The following is a 14,004-nucleotide window of genomic DNA, read 5'->3' as shown; positions in this document are numbered from 1 at the left end:
CGAAAGGTTCCCGTTAAATGCCGATTCTAAGGACGGGTTGTTGCATAGTTCTGATTTGTTGTTATTTCACCAAGAGTGGGTTGTTTCATAATACTTGGAAAATAACAAAACTTGAGTATTCATGTTGAAATTTGATGAATTGTTCAAATTCTGTGAAAAAACCCGTCCTTAGTCCATTTCAGATTTTGAACAAATAGTGATCAAAAAAGAAGACAACTATCGCGTTGTTAAGCTTGTTAGCTTATTAATATTTGATAGAAATCTGAAACGTACTTCGAAGAAGTTTTAAGGTCCCGTAGTGAGCGGTAAAATATGGTTTGAAAGGGAGATATGTAAATACGAATATTTAAGGGAGCACGCTAATATTAAAAAACGATTACAAGCGAAAATAGTGAAAATATTTTATATAACACGACTCATTTGAAATAGAGCAAAAATCTCTCGCTAAATGCCTTAGTTGCATTTAAAGATACACTGTGATTTTTTTCATGCATATAACATATTAAATGACCGAACAAAACGCGTTTTTAATAATTTTCGGAGCTTACTTTGCGATTTTTTTCTTTCGAGGGAATTTCACATAATTAACGTTTCGACATAACAAATGTATACATATTATCTTCAAAAATAAATTATTTTTTGGAATTAAAAACATAAAGAGAAACTTGCTATAAATCGGTAGAAATTGGGAATGCGGCTTAAAGGGGGCCTTCCAAAAGGTTGACTATACATTTGCTGACAGCGTTACATTTGAATTTTTGTGAAACAACGTCAGAAACCATAGAATGCCATATCATCTATTGTTCTTTTGGTTGTAAAGAGCAATAATCATGTGTAGAGCAATGATGGAATGTATGCATCTCATGGATGGAAAGCTTTACCATCTGTAGGATTTTTAGAATCTCATGAACGGAAGGAGTCAGAAGCCAAAAATTTCAGTGGAAAGCCAAACGGTGGAATTTTAAAAATATAGATGGAAAGAATAAGAAATTCCAATATTTTTTTGTTTATTTTATGAAAGTTCACATTTTAACTTAAATACCAGTATTCTCTTTTACAAATATCGATTTCATAGTTAAAATAATTTTATCAGTTAGTATTTTAAGTTTGCAGACGGGGTACGCGTGACGTTATCCGTACCTCTAATTTTGTCGGTTGACAGTAAGGAAAATCCCACTCGGGTCGGTATTTTTTTTTTTTTTGTAATTATTTTTTTATTTTTAATAATATGTTTACATGGTACATAATTCATTTTACATCTTGGGTCTTTTTACTACTCTTCCATTGAAAGCATTTGCTTGTGTATGGAAGGGGAGTGTACATAAATGTTGTTGTTAGTTAGTACTTAAATAATTCATTGTACATAAATGTATGTTTGCTGTAGTATTTTTTTGATAGTAGTGAAGAATAATATATTAATATAATAAATTTAAAAAGAAAGGAAGTTATGGAAAACTAAGGATATTTGTGAGATTAATTAAGTGACAGTAGTTTTTTTTTTTTTCAGAATATTTTTAAAGTGTCTCTTGACAGAGAGCAGTATTCGGGTTTTATCATTAATGCTTCTGATTTCTTCTGGTAGACGATTGAAAAAAGTTCTTCCCTGGTAAGTATAATGATGTTGTGCAAAAGACGTATTTAGTTTTGGGCATAGAAAAACATGTCTAAGTCGCGTTCTGTTTTCATTTAAAAATTGATATTTATCTTTTTCTTTTATAATTTGGAAATATATAGGTCTTGAAATGTAGGTACTTGAAATTCTTCTAAAAGGCGTTCTGTAGGGTAGTCAAAAGATTTTTTTAAATATAATTTTAATAATTGTTCTTTGTATAATTTCAATTGGAAGAAGGTTACATTTATACGCGGATCCCCAACTAATAATAGGTATTAAAACAGAAAAAACACAATCTATATATTTAACAACATTTAAAAAAAAATGTGTATATCACAGAGGTAACCCATGGGTGAGTCTACGCAGCGGAACTTCTCACAAATTTGTCCACATTCTAATGCACGCGGCCAGCCAGCCCTGAGGTAGCGGTTTAAGGACTGTCAGAACCCACCGAACAAACGCAGGGCGTTTGTGTCTCTTAGGGTTTTAATTGATTAATTCTACGTAAAATAATGTATATTAAAACTTATGTATTCAGAATCAGTGTTTGTTGACCGACATTAATATATGTTTAAGTAATAATATTATTACTTAGGTTCCCTCAAATCGTAAAACGCTAAAAACCTCACTCATGTACATGTCCTCCATGAAGGAATAATGAAAATTAAGTAAGAGTAAGTTTATGAAAGAGCGCAGGAAATTTGGAAAAATAACGAAGAATGTCTTAATAAATAGCTTTTATTAGCAGAACTTGTGCCATTTCGCTTTGACTGCTGACGACGTGGTATGGAACAAACCGCTTGCAGCTAGGGTGGAGATGATTGGTACGGTGGGTATCGCGGATGCAACCGATGTGCAACTAATTTCAGTTAACCCAACTTAATTTTAACAACAGCTTGCATCAGCTGGCAGACTAGAACTCTGCGCGAGTAATCAGATATGCATAGCCTATGATTTTATAGAAATTAACACAAAAGTCGTGCGTAGTCGGTAGCTCGGTAGTTAGTAGGAAGATGTCGGACCAGCAATGGTGATTTAATAGTTGACGTTAAATTGGCTAGTTTATAGCTTTCCCTAAAACCGATAAGAATTTAACTCAGTGACTTTTCAGAACCGATCACCAATCTCTATATTGAAACAACAAATCACGTACTCAGGTAACTTGTACAGTCATAATTTTCATCTCTCCAGGCTGTTTGACTTCGTTGTGAAATATATATGCGATGACTAACATTTCTTCCCTCTTTCCCGGGGTTGGAACGCTGAGTCATGGGGATTGAAAATCGGCTGTAGCCAGATGAGGGGATATAATGACTAGACATTATAATGCAAATTCAAGAGTAGGTACTTACCTGAAATATTAATGCCGAAGCCCTTTTAAAATATGCCCCTCAAACATCGAGCTTGGGTAGGTACTTTTTCATTAGCCAAGCCTTGCATTCTAAGAACTTATTACAACACTTACGACAATACTAGCTGTACCTCACCAAGCGTTGCTGTGGCTCAGTCTGTCTGTGCTGATAGAGAAACAATAGCGTGTGTTGCTTTTACGTCCAAAAGATGGGGGCTGTTTAAAAAAAAAACTGTCATATGTGACATCTATATAATATAATATTCCTTTACACACGTGTTAGACTCTCGTAATGGTAAATATGTTTTAATTATAATTTGAAATATGTATTTTTTATGTTAATTTAAATAATTATCTTGTATGTTATAATAAAAAAAATCAAATAAAAAAAACCACACGCGTATTCAAATGCAACGTTGTTTCAAAATTTCAAAGCAATCGGTGAAGTTCTTTGGGAAATTTAAGATTTTGAACAAACGAACATTTACGTTTTCGTTAATATAGTATATTTGGTATTAACAATAAAAAAATGTTTATCTGCGGAAAAAAAAATATCTAGAAAGATTAGCTAATGTCAATAAAAATGTATTAAGCTTTTACTGTTTGTAAAATCTAGATCAACGGAATTAATCTCAACGCCATTTCCATCATGAGCTGTCAAAAAAAAGAAAATACATAATTGTTCTTTGAATATTTTTAGAGGAATTTTTTCATAAGAAAAATGTGCGTTGTCTCAGGCGAAAACGAAATATGTTTAGTATTAAAAAAATTCAATTCATGCATACCTAAAAAAATACTGTGTTTTAACACAAATAAAAACAAAAGTCGAGGAACAAACACAAGTAATGAAATTAAACTGTACAATATTTGATTCCCATAACATGATAACCAGATGAATTTATGTAATGTTTTGTCTGTTGTTTGTATGTCATAATAAGTAATGAAAAGGTTTGGTTAAAAGGTTTGCCCCAGCCCGGAAGTTTTCTGTTATCTGCCACGATACTGAATTGAACGTAGCAATAAAAACATAAATATCTAACATTATTTCTGGAACGGGTCTTCGAATACCGAATGCCGGCGTCATTCTGAGGGCAATTTAACACGAAGGCGCGAAGAGTTTATAATAGTCATAGCACACAATGAAAAGTAGGTACGTATTAATTATACCAGTAGATGTCAGCAAGGTGGTAATTTGGTTGGTATGAACTCGAAAGACGGGTTGTTTCAGGGATGTTCTGTTATTATATCAACATGGGCCAGTTGCTTCACACAACTGAAATAGTAATAGATCTTTCACAGTCCTTGATAATTTAACTGTGAAATGTGAATAACTGTGAACAGTTGATGAACTGTTCTAATTCTCTGAAACAACCCGTCCTTAAGTGGGAATTTTTGACAAGTTCCTTGGTATAAAGTCAAATGCAGTGAACCACAAATTTAATGATACGAATCATAGTTATGGATATTTAAATATTATCTTCTCTAGTCTTGCTCTACATGACTTCCGTCTTATGTCTTTAAGTTTTGGATCACGAATCATGACTCCATTTTAACCGATTTACTCAATTTGAACCCTCTGTATATTTTAATCGTCGTTCTATCTTTGATGCGTAACCTTCCCGGTAACCTTGTTTCCTTCTTGTTTCAATTTTAGCAGTATCTTTTAATAACTAACTGATATCAACTTTAAGGATCAAAACGTTCAAGGTTTCAGGCTGGATGGTACCTACTCTCAATATCATCCAGGTGAAAAACCACCATTTGAAATAATGGCGTTGCTTGCAATGACTTTAGCTATCATTAGTGATCAGATATCCAATTGTAGAATATTATGGTGATACATGAGTAATCATAGAGTGCATAATTAGCTCATACAAATAGAACCAATAAGTGAAATAGTAGAATAATATGTTTAAATTAGTTTGTATATTACATTGTAGAGGTGTGCTATTATTATAGCCTTCTTGTAACTACATTCCGTCCAGTTAAACAAATACGAATAGTCATTATTTCGACTAACCCTTATACCAACCCAGCTCCACAATACAGAATCAATTAAACGACATTTAATTTTTACAAAATTTCACCGATATACACCGCCTGCATAAATTGGGCATTATAATTCCACTTGAAAAAGTAAAGTCCGGTTAACGGTCACCAGTCCCCTTGCACAAGGCACTATATTGTCAGTCATTCGAGACATGTAAATTGAAAGTGATAGCGTATGAGGCGATAACATGGCACTTGTGTTACTAGCATTAGACAAATAAACAAATTGAAGATAAACAAATATCCAAATACAGACGTTGTTTAGAGTGTGCCGGGAGTACCGCGGTACCAGCAGGGTTGTGTCAATACTGGACATTTATTTTAACTAGGAAAATAAATAATACAAGTTTAGGGCAGGGGTGTACCTCAACAACATAATATCCAAAAAGGGGTTTTGCAAGATTTAAAGAAGTAGAGGTGAGGATTATAAGAACAGACAGATTTAGCTCGAGACATATTTTTAAAAAGAATAGTTAGAACTAGCCCAAAACACGATCACAAAATCAAATACACTTATCGTCATCTACTTACACGACTAAATTTGGAATTAACTCCTTAGAATACATTGCACAGAAGCAATACAACGCATTACCTAGTAATCTAAAACATACGGCAACGAACAAAAAAACATTGGAAAAAGCTCTTAAAAGCTATTTCCTCAGCAGTTTTATTAATGACTGACACATTCTTTCTTTGGAACTCCAAAATAACTTCTGCGTTTATTTATTTTAATGTATTTATGTTGTCTTGTCTTTAATCTAATGTTGTCTTTCCCGAAATGAGTTATGTAAACTCACTGGGAATAATACATTATAAATTTGTTATCATTTTGAAATGTTTGAAATTTAAAACTAATTAGTGATAACTTACTAAAATCATGAAGACAATGTAAAGACAACCACAGACTCGGGACGGGTTGTTTCACAGAATTCGAATACTTCATCAAATTACGTTGTTAACTATCAGGTTCTGTGAACGTTCTGTTTTATTATCATTATGGGCCACTTGCTTTACAGAACTGAAATAATAACAGCTATTTAGTGGAACTTACACAGAGCTTATATTTTATCTTCGAAATTTGATGAATTGTTCAAATTCTTTAAAACAACCCGTCCTAAATCATGTACAAATTTTGCCGTAGAAACTATAGTTTTTTTATGGGCTAGTTTATTGCTTTCCCGGAAATCGCTAAGAATTTAACCCAGCGAAACACCATTTCACGTACTCAGGTATTTTTTACATCCCTTCAGACTTTACGACTTCGATATAAAATATATATGCGATGACTAACCTTTCTCCCCCTTTTCCCGGAGGTTTGAACGGTGAGTCATGGGGATTGAAAATCGGTCATTGATACGTATCAAAGATATTAGAAGAACGAGATATGCTATGTTGGCCGCCGGACAATAGCCGGAGTACTACCTAATTAGGGTACTTTGAACGGTATCGGGACGTGTACGTACAGAAATCTGTTCTATGTATTAGTGCGGATACCTTAGCGCAAGCGAAGGCGTGCAGTAGTATTGGTGAACAAAACCGGCGACACTCGGCAAAACAATTCCACTCAGTACGAACTGCTCATAGCACATCTCGTTCTTCTAATATCTTTGATACGTATAGTTTGAAATTTAAAACTAAATCTTTTCCGTTGTAAAAATACTAACAAAAACCTTTTATTTCCTGAATAATTGGGCAATGGTGACGGCACGCCACTGGTGTACAGTGTAAAAGATAACATGTCTATGAAAATCCGTATACAAAGACAATAATTGACACTTAAGTTTTTGGTGGATTACATAGAAAACAGGGCTACCAAAAGCACAATTTTTATTGTTTATCACTAGCTAATTTTACAAACTAACATAAAAAAACCGTAGGTACATAGATAAAATGGTAATCGGGCAACTCAGGACAGTGGCAATTCAACACAAGCTTGAAAAGTTATGTCGTGAAAAGAGATGAAAAAAAACTTAAATAAGTTTCGTTGGATTAGGTTTATACACCTCTTTTCTCACGTGTAATGACATTATTTCATTTTTCAAGTGTGTTAAATTTCCACTATCGTGGCTTACCAATGAACCAGGTGAAATAATACAAATAGTTAATTGTTTTTTTTTGTTGCTTTGCGCTAACGCAATGAGTTTTTTTTCTAAATAAATCATCTGTTTACATTACAATTGTACGGATAAATAAATAAAAAAGTATGACTTCCTACGTTAATCAGAGTGTAGTGACTGATTCCAGTGGTTTAATGTGACTACTTATAGGTATAAATAAGATAAGTGTTTTTAATAAATCATACCAATAATATCAATCAAGTTTATTGACAATATTTATTAATTAATAGACGAAAAATACCTTCAGCTTTTACAACGATCATCATCAAATAGTGATGTATCGCTTATCAAAAATAACTTTCTCTTCCGTTCAATTTAAAACGAATTATGATTAAATCAGATTAAGACGAGCATTACAACGAAAAACCCTTCTGACAAAAGATTATTTGATTTCACGTTCGATACGGATAAAAGCTTTAGAATTACTTTAATCGGTTTACAGTTTTCATCAATAGACAATGCATTAACGCCCGCAGATAATGGAGACTCATCAGTTTCTCTTTCTTTGTTAGAGTTTTAAAGGAACCATTCAACTTCTTACCCATTATTTACCATAACGATTATACCATGTGATGTATGGTAAAAAGTTGGGTATTCAAGCGATAGATGGCACTAGTCAGAAAGCTTACTCCAGAGTCCGACAGATGTCGCTAGAGTGTAGCCATTGCCTGTGGGCAGTGGCGGTTCGTGGTCTTTTTAACAGGGGGTTCAGAAATTCAAGAGAAGATAAACATATCTAATTAAAATTTACTTACTGTTGTCCTTCGTCAAATAGTCGAATACGGCAGCAGTCACACAACTTAAATAAAGTTAGTGGGAGGGGTACCTACATATTTTTGTTTTTAAATCACTTCACTAGACACAAATATTAGATAATGAGAAAAGTTTTATAGGAATTAAATTGTTTAATGTTTTTATAGCACTCAATGTATGTTGCTAATTATTATTGTTTTTTCGAGAAGAATAATTTCGTAGAATATACATATAATAGATATTTAAAACATAAAAAAAAACAAATAAAGGTGGCACGAAATAAATTTACTAAGTCTACTTCAATAGGTAGTAGATTTGCAAATGCCATAAGCAAACGGTTGGAGAAATGCAGAAACAAGAAAACAAAAATATGTACAAAAATGACTACAAAGTTAAATACCATAATATAACATAAAAAATAACACTTGCTTCCCTAAAGGTCAAACGTCGACCGCGAAGTTCTCGGGTTTCTTCGGTTACATTCGTCAATGTTCGGAGGTCACGTGATAACATAACGCGTGTTCGGCGCACACAATTTGTCTTACTTTTGCAAAGAAATACCAAATTTTGTATATGTCACCGTCATAGGGATCTGTACCGGCTAAAATTCTTTTGTATGAAGAGTTTGGCGCGGATTTCAACTCGCACAAAATTTGGAATATGTATCGTATTTTTCGGTGGCGCGGGTTTTGAAGGCGAAATTTTAATAGCGTGCTATCTATAATGTGCTTATATTATTATAAAACAAGTTTGTTTTATTTTCTCATCTTTTTAATGGGGGTTCGCCGCACAAACGCACTTTAGAGAAAACCGCCACTGCCTGTGGGGTATCATTGTCAGACTTCAAGCTTCTAGAACCAGAGAATTACCAACAATCGGGTAATGAACAGTGTAGCTATATCCAGACTTATTTATTGTACGTAAATAAACGCAATTATTGTAAAGAACCTTTTACTTTATCTAGAGTTCCCAACACAGAAATCTGCATAGTAAGCAGAGATATAACACTTATAGGAACCGTAAAATAAATTGCGAATTGAATTATTGCTAATATGATGTAGATAACAAATCTGCGTAGGTGCACAAAGCAAATGCAGAAATTGTGAAACATTGTAACAAATAGAAAAAAAAGAACTTTAGAAGTTGAGAATCCTCCGTGCATGTAAGAAAGCAACCTCCGGACTCAAGACCCAAACACTTCCAATTTCGCAAGTCATCCTTAGGACTCTCGATTGCCGATCGGACTGATCGAGTTCAATACTCTCAGTGAGTACCGAATTACTCCCTTTTCAGAACAAGTTATGCTCATATAGGCTTTTATTAAATTCTTTAAAACAACTGAGCGACAAAAACCCGGAATAAACGTACATTTTCGTAAAACAAAGTTCAGTTTTACGTTAGCAGGAACACAAACATACTTAAAGGTCAAATGTGTTATTTGTAGGCAAAAAGGTTAACGTCACTTACGCGTAACGTCGTAACGTGAGTGGTGATACCCGCGTGAATGCACTTCTTTCGACGTTCCTACCCAAACGTATAAGACATGACATAATATATTATGTCACTGTATCTATTATACAACTTTGTAAATATGATTTACTTTATTTAAAGTTCGGGTGTTATTCAGGAACACTTGTCTCAACAGACTTGAGCTTATTGACAGACAGGCGACAGGAGTATTCCATGTGACAGATAAAATAAGTAGATAGGCACAGGTATGAACATTAAAAAAACTGACTACGCATCTACATATTGTACAAAACAAATTTACATACATAGCAGGGTCATGAAGTGGCTATTTCGGATTTTTTTCAATTTACGAGAACAAAACGATGGAAATAGATTTTTTTTAAAGCAGAATTAAATTTTGTAGGGCAAAAAAACTTGTCCGGGCACGTAGCAGAAAATAACGAAATTTAGAAAAAAAGTTGCTTAACTTAAGGCAATGCACTACGTCGTGTAATATTTTGAATCGAGCTATCAATAACACACCGTACGTAGATGGCGATAAGGCTTAAATTCCTGCTTCACACTGTCCACCTGTTTTGATTTATGCAAGAAAAAAACATGGCCAAAAAGTGCCTTTTATTTTATTTTGTGGATATTCAGGCATAAATATTTAATTTTTTTTCTATAATTTTCTAAATAACTTAATTTTCCACATTATACAATAAAACCATAACCGAAAATGGGTTCGTAAGTAGGAGATTTTGAACTTTAAAGCAGTTTTCATAGGCCTATACATTATTGTTTTCTGGGCTTATAAAAAGACTCATCTAAAAAATACTCGATTATTTCAAAGGCTAAGATGTATTCTATTCGCAGTATTTAATTAAAGCATCTGAAACATTTCTAGGCGACCAAATTTTCAAACCAAAAACACATGATTTTAAATTACTACGTAGTGCATCGCCTTAAAGATAAACATACTAATTACCTGACAATATTCGAAAATCTTCTATTACCATCACGGTAAGCGGAAAACGTTGCTTGTATCTTGGTGAAGGACTAATGACTAACGTAACTAACCACGCCTGAATGGGAACCAGACGTAATGCGACACATGTCAGCTGACCAGTCGTAAAGCTTACAAATAAAATAATGATGAATTGGAAAACTAATGTTACGAAAATTGACAATATAAGTGATAAATAAGTTTTTAATTCATAACATTGGTTTTCGAGCGCCAACCATAAATACAAATTAAATTATGTAGGTACATATGTACAATGTACATGCATGTACAGATTATATTATTTAAACCCGACTACCGAGTTATCTTTTAACTGGTTATAAGAAGAAAGTTTTAAGGTAGTTATCATTTATCTTTATGATGAATTTAAAAGCTCAGCCTCCCCGGAGCTTAAAGATGATTAAAAGAAAAATATGACTTCGAAAGTAGTTTCTACAAAATGGTAAATTGTTGGAAGAGAGTTTAAAACCAGACTAATGTAATTGGAAAAATAACAATGCTCTTTATATTATGAAGATGAGATTTAAAAAAAATATTATTAAAAAGGAAACTTGACTATCTACAACGAAAATATTTTTCTGTGTGCAGCATCAAAAACCTCCGAGCCTGAGTTATAGCTCCATGAAATTTGCACAGCTTAGAGATCTCAAATTAAATGTAGTATACAATTTTTTTAATGCTATTATACCCCAAGACTTATATTAGTAAGTACAGAACTTTTCAACAATCAAAACATTTGCCTAAAAGGGAGCAAGTCAGTTACCCGTTGTGAGAATCAACCTTGGCCCGTCCGACTGCCAGTCAAGTGTAATAATAATAAAATAATAATAATACTTGGATGACTTGTATAGCGCCGTTTTTGTGCAAAAACACCTCAAGGGCGCTGTACTATCCTGCATGCCATCGACCACCTCCTACTTATTTACAAAAATATTTAATTTTGTAATTCAACATAATCAATTAAAAGTCAATACTATCATTTTTATCACTTTTCAATACTATCATTTTTTGATTCTTGATCTTGATCTTTTCAATACTCTTGTTTTTATCACTTTTCAATACTCTCATTTTTATCACTTTTCAATACTCTCATTTTTATCACTTTTGAATACTATCATTTTTATCACTTTTTATTTTCGTTTCTATTTGTGTAGTTTTCTTTGTTGCAAGAAAAAAGTATACTTTTATAGTGGTTTATTTTAGGGTAATTATGCCGTGTTGCGCTACCTCCTTCTTTCGCCAACGTATCGGACAGCATTACAATGTCCATCATCAGGTCAGATATGTAAAAAAATTGCTAAAGAAGGAGGTAGTGCAATACGGCATAATACCCCAAACATAAACCACTAAAATACGTTTGGCCGTGGAAATCTCTAATCGTATCCTATATAAAATTATGAGGCCATAAACATTACATATATTTACGCATTTAAAGTAAATTATAAGAAATAAGTACTGAAAATATGCACACATAAAAAAAAATTTACAAATAAAAAGTAGTCCTACTAAAACATACTATTTCCCATTGAATAATAAATTAATAAACACACGATTTCCTCACCACAATTGTTCTAAGACGTTTGACAAAGCATGTTTGTATAACTAAAGTCACTCTCTTCAAACAATGTTTAATAATCAAACTTTCACAAAATACTAAAACAATACATAATATTATGAAGTGTCAAATAAACATAATAATGTGATATCCGTGAGAAAAGGCCAGTCAAATGAACAACTGACAAAATGAAAGTCAAAGCAGGTACAATATTCATAAAATAAAATTCAATTTTCCACAAACAAGTCGATAAACAGACAGCGTGAAAATTTAACTAAGTTAATAAATATTTAATACCTAAAAAAAGTGTAATTTTAAAATCACGTGTAGAAAAAATGTGATATGGTTGAATAGTCGTAACTTTAGTCAGTTTAACTTCCATGATACGAATTCACCTTGAATCATTTTGCAACTAGTCAATTTCGGTATAATAAATATCTGTCAGAAACCAACTTCTGCGCATTATTATTATAATTTCCGTGGGAAAAGAAAAGAGACAGGTAGGTACCTAAATCGATCTCATACAAATAAATATATATACAGGGTTTTCCAATAAGATATGTTATTTTGATATTCAATCGTAAAAGATCAATGGTTTCGTTGCTTGTGTGGCACGTAGCGTCGTCTTGTTGAAAGTAAACGTTGTCCAGATCAATACCATCCAATTTCGGCCATTAAAAATCATTAATCATCTCTTGATAGCGCAATCCATTCACCGTAACTGTTGCTCCAACCTCATTTTCAAAAAAGTAAGGTCCAATGACTCCGCCGGACCGTAAACCGCACCGAACAGTCACACGTTGAAGATAAAGAGGCTTTTCAACAATAACTATTGGGTTTTCCGAGCCCCAGATGCGACAATTTTGCTTGTTGACGAAGCCACCGAGGTGAAAATGGGCTTCATCACTCAAGATGATTTGCATTTGATTCACTCAAGTGAATTCTAATAATTTCAATGCGTTGTTGAAGCGTGTATCGTTCCTTTTTTATTAATGGCGTAGTTTCTACTTGTCAAATGTCAAAAAAAGACAGCTTCAAAAGTAACATCTACCGAAATAGCGGGCTATTCAAAATAACACCTCTTATTGGAAAACCCTGTATATATATATATTTATTAACAAGAAAGACAAACATTTCCGAGGTTACGAACCACCCGATAATATTTGTAAAAATATCTCCTACTACCATAATTGTATGCGGAATATGTTGATTGTTCAATGATAGAGGACTTAGCTGACGAAGTAAATTGAAAGCACAACGCCTGAGTGGAAGCGAGAGACATTAAATCAACTAAGCTACTAAACGAACAAACTCCAAATATGTACTCCACGTATCGTTTTCAATGTAAATGCCTTACGGGTGTAAATATCATAAATAAATAAATGCATATTCCGATACGATACGATTGTACCATCCCAGTCAGGAGCGCTTCTGTACCTGCGCGACAGGTACACTAGGAGGCACCAATTTGTTAGTACCTGGAACACGTGCTCTGAGGGACTGGTATACATGGCAACCTAAAAAGCCAATATTGGAATTTAGGATGGGCAGGAATAGAGGAATTGATTGAGCGTTGTTTTTTTTCTTCTTTATTTCTTCCTTCTTCGTGCCTCTTCGCGTCTCTTCTTGGATATTCTTGTCCCTTCTTAAATAAATAAATAAATGCATATTCCAACAATTTATTAACCATTATAAAATCATAAAGCAAAATTTCCGAGAAAATATAAGAGTTCCTACAGAGAAACGATTGAAGGAATGCTATTAGAATTGTTCAGGTGCATCACGCTCTAGAAATTAGTTTTAAATCATCGCATTACATACGTTTCTTCCTGGTGCTTAGTACTTAGTCGAGCATTGCCTCTGAAAATCCAAGGATAGGCGTACACCGCGCATTACGCAGCAATCTTCCCGTGTTCGTAACAGGCCAACAGATCACGGATGCTGCACGTTTAGAATGTTTAGTACTTGCCTATTCTATTACCTATTACGTTCATAGTCGGCGTCCAGCTGGGATCAAATCGTTATTATGTAATAGAGCTTCCGAATTAGAAGTCAAGGTACACGGCGCAGCGTCATCGTCAATCAGAGATACGA

The 14,004-nt window shown here is 33.5% G+C and overlaps 1 protein-coding gene across 1 annotated transcript in view; it reads right to left on the bottom strand.

Moving 5' to 3' along the window:
• The window catches only part of LOC149418590 (uncharacterized), a 156,352-nt gene that overhangs the window by 94,279 nt on the left and 48,069 nt on the right, over positions 1-14,004 (bottom strand). The window lies entirely within an intron of this gene.

The sequence above is a fragment of the Hesperophylax consimilis genome, chromosome 13 (genome assembly GCF_061612785.1).
Source record: "Hesperophylax consimilis isolate HC1 chromosome 13, BYU_Hcon_1.0, whole genome shotgun sequence".
NCBI lineage: Eukaryota > Metazoa > Arthropoda > Insecta > Trichoptera > Limnephilidae > Hesperophylax > Hesperophylax consimilis.
Note: the sequence above shows the minus strand (reverse complement) of the source record. Positions and strands in the feature narration are given on the sequence as shown.